The sequence below is a fragment of the Stegodyphus dumicola genome, chromosome 10 (assembly GCF_044657685.1).
Source record: "Stegodyphus dumicola isolate Sdum_Otavi_A_Nest chromosome 10, ASM4465768v1".
Taxonomy (NCBI): domain Eukaryota; kingdom Metazoa; phylum Arthropoda; class Arachnida; order Araneae; family Eresidae; genus Stegodyphus; species Stegodyphus dumicola.
In genome coordinates this window covers 172,457,823-172,470,885 of record NC_140777.1, presented here as the reverse complement: position 1 = coordinate 172,470,885, position 13,063 = coordinate 172,457,823, and the positions used below count along the sequence as shown (strand labels likewise).

General features: G+C 34.9%; 1 long non-coding RNA gene across 7 annotated transcripts in view; it reads left to right on the top strand.

The window, feature by feature from the left end:
* Positions 1–13,063, top strand: part of LOC146995202 (uncharacterized) — a 431,299-nt gene that overhangs the window by 287,572 nt on the left and 130,664 nt on the right. The gene's annotated exons all lie outside the window — the stretch shown is intronic.

The window sequence follows — 13,063 nt, the reverse complement described above, 5'->3', positions numbered from 1 at the left end:
AGGAAAGACGATAATCCCACCCTTTGATATACATACAACATTCCCTTTTATTGAAATATATGCAATAAAAGTTAATTTCCTTATTCAACCGTAGAGTAATTAAAATTCTATTCTACATTTATTGCATGATACATTTTCGAAATAAAAACAGAAATATGAACATTTATCTCTGAGAGAAAATATGCGTTAATAATTTATTAATCTTGTTTTCGAAACGCAGATAACGCTTCTGAGCGTTAATGAGGAAACATTTAATTTGTTTATCTTTATAACAGTTTGAATATAAGATGACTTTTGCATTTCCTGTTTAAGAAATATTCACACGTAGTATATGAAAATCTGAATTGTCCCATGAATTTCTTTTCGGAATTATTTTATGAAAAGGAATTAGTTCGTGAAATTCATGAGACTGTATAAGACTACTTATATTCGTATGTAATATTTATAAGAAATATCCTGCGGATGAGAGTTAACTTATAAATTGCATATTTTGCTAAATAATTGAAACTTGAACAAACATCAGTCGGACATAATTACTAAATTTGATTGCTAACTGATTAATAAGTATTATTCAATTACACAAATAATAGAAAATTTCGAGAAAAATCAGATTATTTTCATTAAATGCCACTTAATGTGAAATACCGTTTATATTCCAAAAAAGGACCCTCTCAAATAAAGGTCTCTCCTTGCGTCTTAGGATGAATTTTATGTAAGACTGGATTAATACCTTTTACAGCACTTAACAAATTATGATGCCTCACAAATATTTACAGTATTTACTCATTCCTCCTCTACCGTTCTTAGTTTAGCTGCATCATACATTGCACGATAAAACGAACAATGGAACACTTTTGGGGTGCCCCCTTTACTCGAGCCCCTAAGCATCTTTTTTTATAGTGCCCTCCTTTGTTGTTTTTGTTGCTGTGAGCAATTCTCGCTTTCTGATATCAGAACAAGTCCACGAAACTCATCGTGGCAAGAAAGCAAGATCGCGTCTGTCGTTCAACGACAGTACGACTTTGTTCAGTTACGCCCCCAATTTTAAAGAAGAGCACACGGGGGGACGAATCCGAGGGTCTGTCACTCATCTTCCTCTATCACCAACCTCTCGAGAGGACTTTCGGCTCGCTGCATAATTTAAGTACCCCCATGCCGCGCAGACGCTATACATTTAAAAACATCCATGCCATCTCCGGGTTTTGAACCACAGGGCCCTTCGGTATGGCAATCAGAGTCATTATACCAGTTGGGTGGCATCCCTTTCCTTGATGCCGAAAGCATTTTGTTGCATGCTTACGGCATCAAGGAAAGGGGTCGATAGTTAATTCAGTTTTCAGTTTATTTCGATGGTTAATTCAGTGTTCAGTGGTGATTTTAAGAAATAAAGTCGTAAGTAAATATTTATGGTGTGCCTTTGTAGTAGTTTAAGAAAGAGAAGAACCTTAGTTTTTCCCCTTTCTTCAAAATTTTTTTCAGTAACAATACGATTAGCACAAATTCCACAAGAAAAATTCGCTTTAAAAAGAGTTATAAGTTATTGATATAGTGTTACGTATCTGTTTTCAGGCATGTATTTGCATGAAAGCCTAAACTTAAATTACTTAGATAGATGTAGCTATTATAATTAGAGGTTAGGTTAGGTTAGGTATTTAATTACGGGAAACCCTCGAGGGCTATCTACCTAAGAGGAGGGATGCCTTCGTGGAAGACTTTCTAAGGGAAACTGGCTCGTATGCACGTTACACATGAGGAGAAGCACAAAAACACCTATGCAGTCAGTCCATTCGCGGGATTCGAACTGCCAGTGTTCAGCGATTTTACCGCTCGGCCGCTGGTGGGCCCTATTATAATTAAAGATGAGTATATTGTTTATAGTATATGCGGTAATTACCAAGCTGATTTATATAGTATTTAAATAGTGTAATTATTCTGTACAATATGATAGTCAAACTTCGTCTTCTCATTCTTACATTTCATTCCTCAAAGCGACCCACTAAATTTATGTTTGTATGACCTTACCAAATTTTACAACAAAAATATAGCAAAAAAACGGTATCTTATTTTAGAGCAAATAAGGTAAATCCTAGAATTCAGAGTTTTAATATCATTTATTTTGACATTTAAATAATGTTGTACCAACTTCTGTTAGAATTTCCTCAAAACTAACACGTAAATTATCAAAATCCAAACTAAGGCAAATTGTCCAAATCAAAATTCAGCCCAAAATTTGAGCTTTGAATTACCCTACATTTTTCTGGATTTCTTGCAGTCAGAGAAAAAGTCGTCTCCTGGAGTTATATAGCCTCGTCTGTCGTTGCCTTTGAATATCGACAAACAGTTTGCATTGAGAAAGATTTTTTTTAATGTATAAATATGGTATTTATTGAAAAACAGGCTGTGAATTGTGTGTTTATATTATGTAGAAACACGCTGCAATTAAATGGTAAGCTTATTAAAATTATTCATTCTTGGAAATCTTTCGTATTATTATTTCAAGTATAGCAAGAAGTGCATTTGTAAATTAGTATCTTCCTTTACAGTTTTCAATAAACTGTATCACACTCACTGTAATATCGTAAGAGATATTTCACTTTTACTAAACAGCTCGTGGATTCCTGATGAGGTTGCAAATTCAGAATTTCTTAAAACTCCGAATGGGCTTGTAAGGAGAATTCTCGCAACGAGGCTTCGACAGAGTATCCAAATTTCCGAAAATTTCCCAAAAGATTTCGCGTTTATTAAACAACTCCCCCTCCACGGGCCCACGGTGATTCATCTCCGCCAGAAGTGGTTGACTCAAATATTGCAAAGCTCCTGAAGTTCCATCATCGGAGACCTTTCTCCGAAATTTGCGGCGTGTCGTCTTCAGGGGATTTTTCGCACCTTGCCTCCACCTCATCATCTCCCCCCTTCCTTTTCTCATCCCGTGAGGGTGGAGATGCGTTTTCCCCCTCCTGTAACTCCCAAGGTTCCCAAAATTTCCATATTTCGAGATGAATCACGGAAAGAGTCCTGACGACTCTATCTAATTGAAAATTTTCGACGTTGCGTGCGACTTCTTCTCCCCCCTCCCTTGCCCCCACTTCTCTTTTGCTCTGTATCAGAATCATCTTCCAACTTTTCTCCCAGTTAAGGTTGCAGTTAGGGTTCGTCGAATTCGAAATGCGCTTTTTCCCCCCTTACCCATTCCCTAAAAGACGAAAAGGTGGAGAAGGAAAAATTTGCCTCGTTCTACCTCGAACATTTTTGCGTTTTTCACTTTTTTTTTTTTTTTTTTTTAATTCTCCCTTTTCCTTTTAAGAATATTGCAGTGTCATTCCATGCCCTCCCTTCTTCAGCACTCTTTTCGTCGCAAGGTAATGTCGAAACGGTGTTTCGAATAGTATGGTGCAAATTTTGGTGCTTCGTTATTGATGTTCAGAAGCAGATGTGCCATCGCATATCTTTAATAAATAAACAGTTATTCAAGATAGACTTTGCCTTTCCTCATATCAGCCTGCATTTGACATCTCTGAGCTTCGACGTGAAGGGAAAAAAAATGCACAGGAAAGATGAATTTGTGTGAATGTGAACCCACACTGAAGATCTTTTACAAGTGGACTTATATCTTGATCCACGAAAGCACTCATTTTAAGACCTCGTGGTATCGATATGTGACTGATTTTAAATTCAGTATCATTATCGATTTTATATTCAGAAAATTTGATGGGATGTTGAAAAAAAAACAAAAAAACTGATAGGTTTTTAGATTTTAAATTAAGTCCAAACGGGAGTTTTTTTAACGTTTTGTGTGTGTTACCTTTACTTATTAAATATCATGTTCTTCGCACTTATACCATAAATTTCAGTTCAATAGCAATGTTGCAAAATAATTTTAAAATGAGCATATCTTTGGAATTTCCAATACAGTCTCACGCGCTGAAGATAAAAAGTTTTTTTTTATTATTATTATTATTTAAAATTTTTTTTATCCGTAGAGTGTTGCCATTGTTGGCTTTTAAATTTTTAAATTTGTTACTAAAAAATTTGTTAAAGTTTTACAAAATATGAAATCGATAATAAAAAAATTCCAAATTTCAAATTTGGGCTTCCACATGCCCATATTCGCAGTAAGATTACGTCATTCAAAATTCGATGGCTCTATGTACCGTTGTTTTATCACAGTGCGAGAAATATACATACATTTATGCAGATTTTTCATTATTTAATTTCTTCAAATATAATGCAGGACTCTAACATTCGGTGGCAACAGTTTGAAAAGTGAAACGGACATTTACAGTGATTCAACGCAAAATCGCAAAACGAAAACAATATTCCTTCAGGGACAAAGCCCCTTTGGATTAAAAAAATAAACCGGTTCACATTTTTCATCTCAAAATGGATGAAAAAAGGATGGAAATCGAAATTCTAGAATGTTGTGAAATAATTTGCTATTATTCGCGTTCTGGGATTATGTAGTACCTTTAGTTAGTTTCCTCAGTGTTTTTATTTTTCGTATTTTACTATGTTATCATTATTAACTAGTTGTTATTCTGACTGCTATATTCACGCTTTTTCCCTGCCATGCCTTGCCAGCTAATATTTACTTTCGTATCATGTCCCAAGTGGTCTTGCATGTATTACTCAAATACAGCTTTAAGCTATTACATTTACGTCATTTAGAAATATTGCTTTGTAAGAGATATGTATGTTTTGTACAGTCTCGCCTTCTTAAAAGGTTGTGGCCTTCTTCCCTTTTATCTAACAACTAAATGTGGAGGAACCTAGTGAACGACTAAGCGAATAATCGCTTAAGTTCAATAACAGAAATGTAAAACTCACGAAGGGTTAAACACATTTTATTGTTCAATTAAAGAATAACAGTCGGCCCCTTTTTCAGGGCGTACAGCAAAGCCTCCACTAGTTGGCCCCTAAATATCGAATTAGCTAGCGAAGCTATCAGCGGCCCATAAGGCCTATATCACACGGCGTTTGTTTCACACAGTTTTTCTGCTTGGTTTACTAGTGAAAGAAAGACGTGCGACTTTTTCCTTCCTTTCGAAAAAACGTTGCAAGTTGTTCGTTTTCAACTAATCAGCTATCAGCGCCGAATTCTGTTAGCTTGTTTGTAATGGAGAACCAGTTTCCTGTGTGTTAACCCCAAAGCGAGCTGTGGTGATTTTCTTTTGTGACAAAGCAGAAAAATTGTTCCAAACAGTTGTTCTTTCGAAACAAACCGACGTGTGATAGCAGTCTTATACGACTGAGCGAGAGAGACGTAGCCAAAAGGCATACGCACGCTAGTCAGAAACTCTGATTCTCTCTCTCGAAGTCAGTGGAACTTCGACTTAAATATTACTTCTACTCATTTGCATTAACCGCGATTCTAAAAACACATTCTGGTAGGAAATTGTAAGCTGAAAATAAGAAGGATAATAAAGTAGCTTTAACTAAAAATAACTGTTAAATACTTAGGATAAACCTTACTACTTTACCTAAAATTTTTGTGTTTCAGATGTTCTCTTTGATAACCCTTATTCTTCTCTGTCTTGTTACATTATATTGCTAAAACAATTAAGCCTTTTGCCGTATTTGAAGAATCATTTTATCTCATTCCTTTTGAATAGCTTTCCAAAGTCCAAGAAGAGTTATAGATCTCAATTAGGACAATCCGCTTTTTAAAAGTCCAAAAGCTCAAAAGTCTACGGATGATACGTCAGGGGATCTAGTAGGGGTATAAGTGAAGGTATGGTCTTGATACCCTCTTCTTGCTCCATTTTTTCCAGGATATTAACAGTGGATTTTGACGTTCGCGGCTTTTTTTGACTTGGTACAGTTCTACTGATTAATGACCACTGCAGGTAAAGGGGAAGTATTTCATGTTTGAAAATTAGGTATAAAGTATGTTTTTGATAATACTTAGAATTGGATATGAACATTTTTCTCCACTCTCGTTATTTTTAATTTGCCGTTATAGGAAAAACCAGCAGCAATCACATATCCCTTTGAAAAACTTTCAGTAGATTCTTTAGACCTTTTTCTTCGCTTTAATTTTTTTTTCTTCCTCTTTGATTATAATAAATGGAACTCATTTTATTGCAGTCATTTAAATACACTCCCAAGATTCATCTTCTGTGACAATATTTTTCCATTTTAGTCTGGAGAAATGTTTCTCATAAAGAATACTGCATCGCGTTCTGCGATATGTCGTGGAAAAAGAGAATGCACATTATGTTTTTTTCGCCCTTTTTAAGATTCAAGTCATCATTAATCGCTTTGTTCATAGCTCCCAGTGAGTATTTTAATGATTTTGAAACTGTCATTTGACTAGACGGATTTTCTTTTAGCACTAAATATCTTATCTTTGCAACATTTGAAACAATCAGCTTTTTTTTTCTTAGATATGTGTTCGGAGGAATTTTGCCACTTGAAACCAAACTTGGTCAAAGTTTTTTTTTCTTGTCAATGATAATACCTGTCGTAGCTGCAGCTATCGAAACACCATGTCTTTCACAGATTTTTTTAATAACTTGTAGAGATATTAGGTATTTTTTGGAAGCTGGAGTCATGAAAAATGAGCAATGCCTTCGCCGGGGATCGAACTACGAGCCTCTGAAATACGCGCCTAGCGTGTTGACCACTACACTACCAAAGCATGCTAAGAAGGCGGGAGAACCACCTTATATATTTCTCCTTTTAAAGGGCGACTGGGTTTAGGGGTTCCCAATCACCAAATCCTGGGTATGGAGAATCATCATCCACCACCCTTTTAGTTCGGGCGCCAGTGTAGAGACATTAGATATTTTTTGGAAGCAGGAGTCATGAAAAATGAGCAACGCCCACACCGGGAATCTAACCACGGACCTCTGGAATACTCACCCAGCGTGCTGATCGCTACACTACGAAGGCATGCTAAGAAGGCGGGAGAAATACCTTAGAAACTAGATATTAATATTTCCTCCCTGAACACAAACATGTTAAATAGTATGCAGAGTATCTTACGTTAATTAAACACTATGATAGTGGTCTTTGCTGTAACTTTTCCTTTATTTCTTACCACAGTTGAAATGACTTGTATGTATTTAAGCAGACGTTTTTGGATCTTCAAACACAGAACGTTTCTGGCATTGCTCGCCAAGTGCTTTGTTTGTACCAGCTCTAGCTGTTTTAACTATCTTGGTCTCACTTCTCTCGCCGCCGATACGTTAGTCTGACGCGCCGGTAAATTATTGTGCCAGCTTTTAATTTAATATTTAATTGATTAGTCTTCAGCAACTGGCTCTGAATTAAATGTTCCTATTTGTTTTCTTTTGCCACCAGCTGTGGTTATTATGGCACGAAGTCGTACCTTTACGTTCAAAGTTTTGTTTAAATTAAAAAGCTGTTTTATAGCCTTAGTAAGACTTCTTTCCATCTAAGATATAGCTATAACTCGGTATATATCTGATCTGTGACGACTAAAGTGGATGTACTGTAATAAGTAAAACCTTACAACTGTGTAAGGATTCATTTATTTATACACAACCAGTTATTTTATGTTCAATACCTTCACTGTCATTCTCGCTTTCCGTTTTTCTGCCAGAATGCAAATTTAAGTTCGCACGTATTCAGATGAGGTAGAAAGCGATGCTATTTAAAGAAAGGTTTTAGATTGTTTAATCAGAGCGTGTTACGCCCGCTGAAGGCCACGTTATTTGTTGGAATTTTCGATGTCTGTCTGTCAGCGGCGCTGCGTTGCTCTCGTCATTATTAGCTTGACATGCCGGCTTAGATTTAAGCCAAATTACTGTATTCATTCTGAGGAACCTTTGTCTATCTTACGACTTAACTTAATTCAATTTTAAGTTGAATTCATTATTTTTGAGTTACGCCATAAATGCTGGCTGGTTTTGCAAGCACAAAAGGTGTCTTCTGTTAAACTATTAAGTTTTAAATAAAGGAGTCTTTTACACCCTTCATACCTTTCTTTATCTTCGTTCAGAACATAACGATTACCTTGCTTAATCAGATCGAGCCTCCTTTTAGTTTACCCTTCCAGCGAAGGTGAGACTCTTCTACTGTTACAATCGTATCCTGTTTAATAATGGCTTAAATCACACTCAGATTTAAAGAAATCATTTTATTTGGCACGTTTTTCTTCATTTCTTAATATCCGCTGTCGACATTTCCAGCGTAACTATTCCAATTTACTTTTGCAACATTTGTAAATTCCCTGTTTTTGTTTTGCTTTACACATTACTTCGATTATGTTAAATAAGGAATCCAATATCTTTTAATAACTACCTGCTTAAATGGCTTTAATTGCTTATATAAAATTAGAAAATGTCTCAGATATTAAGCGCATTAAATTTGAAGTTATGCATATTTTGTCGTGGATTGGTTTAAACCAGAAAAATACGGAAATCTGTGCAACGGATGCTCCAGCTCAAAAGTGAACATTTTAAAATTTAAACGGTGGTTAGAATTTCTCACTGCTCATGCAGACATTTAACTCGTCTTTAACTATTATTTATAAAAATCGACCAATGTGTTAGCTGCAAGTTTGTACGTGTACTCAAATTTGTACATTTGGGAGAAAAAATCTATACATGTTATTAATTTTAAAATTATTTAAAATTTTATATACAAAATTCAGCATTTATTTTTATTTATGATTTTATGGAAATTTTCTGCGTTATACTCTCAAAATATTACGGGTCTCTCTTTTTCTGAGGAACAAAGCCCTTTGTAGATGCCTTCGAAATATGTAACATGTTTTCTATAAAATCAGCTTGAATTTAAACTAAATTTTTGGCTAATTTTAAAATTAAAATTAACATGCTTCTTTTGAATCATCGATTAACCTGCATTTTAGGTAAAAGAAAAACTGAGTAAAATGTTAATAAATAATACAATAATACTTGAATATTTAGAGTAAAAATAGATTCTAAACTTGTAAAGAATTTTAAATTTTTATACTTTATTAAATGATACTGCTGCATTAATGTTAGCTGGCAGTTACGCAATAGTATTTATAACCGAAGTTTCTATTATTTTACCGAGAAAAGTCTTTCAATTGAGACATCTTTTCACCATTTCTTTCATCCATGAATCTTTCTGTCTCACCCAACCTCCATCATCAGCGGCCATTACTCCGAGCCCTCATCATTGGGTCTTTACTGCCCATTGTGACGCACTTTAACGATCAGCTACGCCATCCAATAGAGTGGTCAGCGGTCACTATCAGAGGAATCCACTGACCGCTCTGGGACCGATCGGTCAAGTTATGGACAACCGATAACAGATAAGGGATGATGGGATTGCAGTCGGGGGGAGGCTTAATGCTGGGAAATGCTCGGTTATGATCACACAGAGAAACTCTTGGACTGCGTTTTATCTATATGGAAGGGTTAGTTGTTATATACTTAGGAACCTTTATTTTGTCCAGTATGTTTTAACTACTGTCTGATTCATTAAGTCGGATATAAATGCGATGAGAACACGCCTCCAGTAAGCAGAGCATCCTTAAGGGTTTTAATAATTCACAAATAATTTTGTATAAATTCATGTTTTTACAGCAGATGTGTGGCAAAATTTTTTGTAATTGCAATTAAAAAATCGATTAAAAAATTATACGAACTACCAGCTTTGAAAGTGTAAAAAATGAATGAGATTCTTTAATATGCAGCTTATTTTAAAGCTAATTTTTAACTTATCAGTGTCTTTAAAGAAAGATAATTTCAGTTTTCCTCACCCATTGTAATATGTCTCGATTTTCGGATTTTGCTAGAATTTAATTTATCTTATCTTTCCAGTTATAAATACTGTTCCTTAAGCCATTTAAAATAATGCGACTTTTAATATTTTGAAGTTATCCGTTGGCAACAAGGTTAATAATACAGTTCTCGATTTTAGAATGCGGCAGCACATTTTATAAATATTTATACCATTAGTATAATTAGTAATGCATTAACTTTCTTGTTTGTGTAATCTTATCTGCAGTTATTCGTTACAAAGCAGGAAACTTAAGCGTATGACCTTTACTTTTCCATGTGTAAAACTGAGGCCTATCACCTAAGGATATCTTAATACAGTAGAGCGTTTTAAGGCGAAATTTGAGGAATACGAAACAGATAGTATATATATATATATATATATATATATATATATATATATATAAATCAAAAATTAATTTAATATTCATAAATTACTAGAGCTCATATTCATTTATTATTTAAATTATAACTTAATAAATTGTGATTAGTAAAGAGCGTAGGGTTTAAGTCACGTGGTTATCTGGAGTTTCTTCCCTATGAATCATTCTATAAATTCTCCTTTATGGATACGTTGCGAAGTGTGTTATGTTCACCTAAAGAATATTAGCTAAAATGACCGCGGACAAAAATATGGCGAAAGAAAGCTACGCGGAGGAGAAAACGCTAGAAAAAATGCAGTTGTAAGAGAGAAAATGGCAGATAAAATTTCGCAATTTTAAAATGTTATTATAGAAAATATCCTTATAGAAAGAAAATTTCACAAATTCAAGCCTACATGGTGCAAATAAACCAACATAAAAGTATATTTTTATAGTTTTTTATATTAAAAGCGCGTTTATTTGATATTTTGTATCTGCTTTTTTACTTTATTTTTTACCAAAGTAGTTTACGGTGATATTTAAAATTATAAAATTATTCTTGCCCTTTTTAGTCCCGCACCGCTTTCAGTTCAGACTCATTGGGTTCGAATTCGCACTGCTATGCTTCACTGGAACCCAGTGGGAAGACAGAGTCAAGATCACATTAGGGTTTCTACATTTTCTGATTGCCAGTAATTTGACATTACCGATCAAACATAATGATCTAGCAATCGCGCCGAATATCCAGGCAGTAACTATCACAACAGTAAAGTCGTTATTTGCCTGCATTTTAAGGTAAATACCAACGCGATTCCTACGGGCACCACGAATTTGTGTCCCTTTCAGTGCTAAAATCAAGAAACATAAAAACATAAACATGTAGAGGTCTGAAGAGAGAGATGATATGCAATCAGTCCAAAAATATTGAATTTCCTGCAGTTATAACCATGGAAACAGTTATAATCTTGTTGCTGAATGTGGTGGAATTTCTCTAAGGCATAGCTTCAATCTGAACGCACGGATTACTGTGAGTTTGAAGAGCATGAAGTCCTTAGGTCTTTCGACTGGTTCTAGGCTGCGGCAACAGACTTAAATTATCGTTTGAAGGGATCATAACATAGGGCTTTAAGAACAAGGGTGTTTCTTGTATGCAGCAATCAGAGTATTCCCCGGACCTCAGCACCGAAACTGTTTAAAGATCAAAACTGAAGGAAAACACTCCAAAGTGAAACATAAAATTAGCAACAATCTTGTATTTGGCATAGATTTAGTCAAATTCTCGATAGATTTCGAGGATAGGTACAAGTCCTTCTTCATCAGAAGCAAAGGAATCTACAAGCCTGGAAAGCAGCGAGCTCAACCATTGTATTTACATCCTACGGCAGTAAAGCAAACGAGAAGGTAGCGCCATCTGTTGGCAAAATAGTAAAATAGTAACGAAATTGAAAATTTTAATTAATAGAGCTTTAAAAGAGTTAGAAAAGACTGGATTGGACTTAAAGTCATTAACTAAATAAGATATAAATCCAAATCACTAATTGAAGAAACTTTTTGAATAATTTTTGCAGACTCAAAGTCAAAATTATGATTAGCTACGGAAGATTTGTTAATTTTGCCTTTCTGGACATAAGATTCGTGTTTTTTGATACGAAGGTTTAACACTCTTTTAGTTAGGCCGATATATCTCAAACCATAATGACACGATATGCTCTAAATTCCCCAAGAATTAAAGTCGGAAATGAAATCTTTAAGGATCGAACCATGGATTCTTTTGATAGCGAGAAAATGAGTTGAAAATTGAACTTCAGGAAAACCAGTGCAATTTTGTGACTGGCAGAAGGATGAAATGGAGGCATTAAAATGTTATTAATATTATTTCTAATACGAGAAATCTTATTTAATGGCAAAATGAAATATTTCAAAGGCCTTTATCAATGACCACTCGAGAAAAAACCTCGATCAATGGCAAATGATCTCAAATAATTGAGCTCATTAAATAGCAAAGTTTTTGAGGAACAAACTTTGAGAAATATATAGTAGTAAAAAGAATCCATTTTTTTTTCATTAGCCGGACGGCACGACTCAGCATAAAGCGATAAACAAACAGAAAAGTGTTTACGGTAAACAGAAATGTTGAAATCAGATTCATTGCGGATTATAAGAATATCAACGAAAGGAAAGATATTATTTCTTTTTTTCTCCGAAAATCCTAATAATTCTACAGTGGTGCCAGAAGTAAAATATGTTGGTTGTCACTACTTGGATTTGATCAACTTAGTCTTGTGCTTCTTCCCGGTCATCCTTTATGTGGAGGAGAGTATAAGGAATTATTGCATTCCTCTGTATTTAATCTAATGGTGCAAGTGGTGAGCATGTACAGTTAGCAAGCAGAAGAAATATGGTTAAACACAGTTAAGTTCTCGTATTTCTGGACCATCAGCGGCCTAGCCGTAAAGACGCTGAACGCTGGTAGTTCAGTCCGAGGTTCGAATCCCGTGAACGGGCTGGCTGCATGGGTGTTTTCGTGGTTTTCCCTATGTGTAACGTGTATACGAGACAGTTTTCCTCGAAGGCATCCCTCCCTTTAGGCAGATAGCCCTTGTGTGCTTTGCCATAATTGAATAATAATAATAATCTGATATTTCTCTCTCCAAAAGTCTTAATAATATACCTAAACATCGGGGAAGTTTTCTTCGCTGGAAAATTTATTTAAAGGTAAGGTTCTAGACTCAAGCTGTAGGTAATAACTTCTCTAGCATTAGCTTACTCTTTTAATTTAAGTTTTTGAGCGGCAAAGCAAAAACTTTTGCATAGCTGAACGGTTAAAATTTCAACTTTCTTTTCTTTTTCCGAAGCCAGTGAGAAGTGAGAGTTAGATTAAAGTATAGTTTAAAACTGTTAGAGAGAACAGTGGAGCACCTTATATGTTGTTCAACCCACAATTAACTTATAACTGTTTGTTAATTT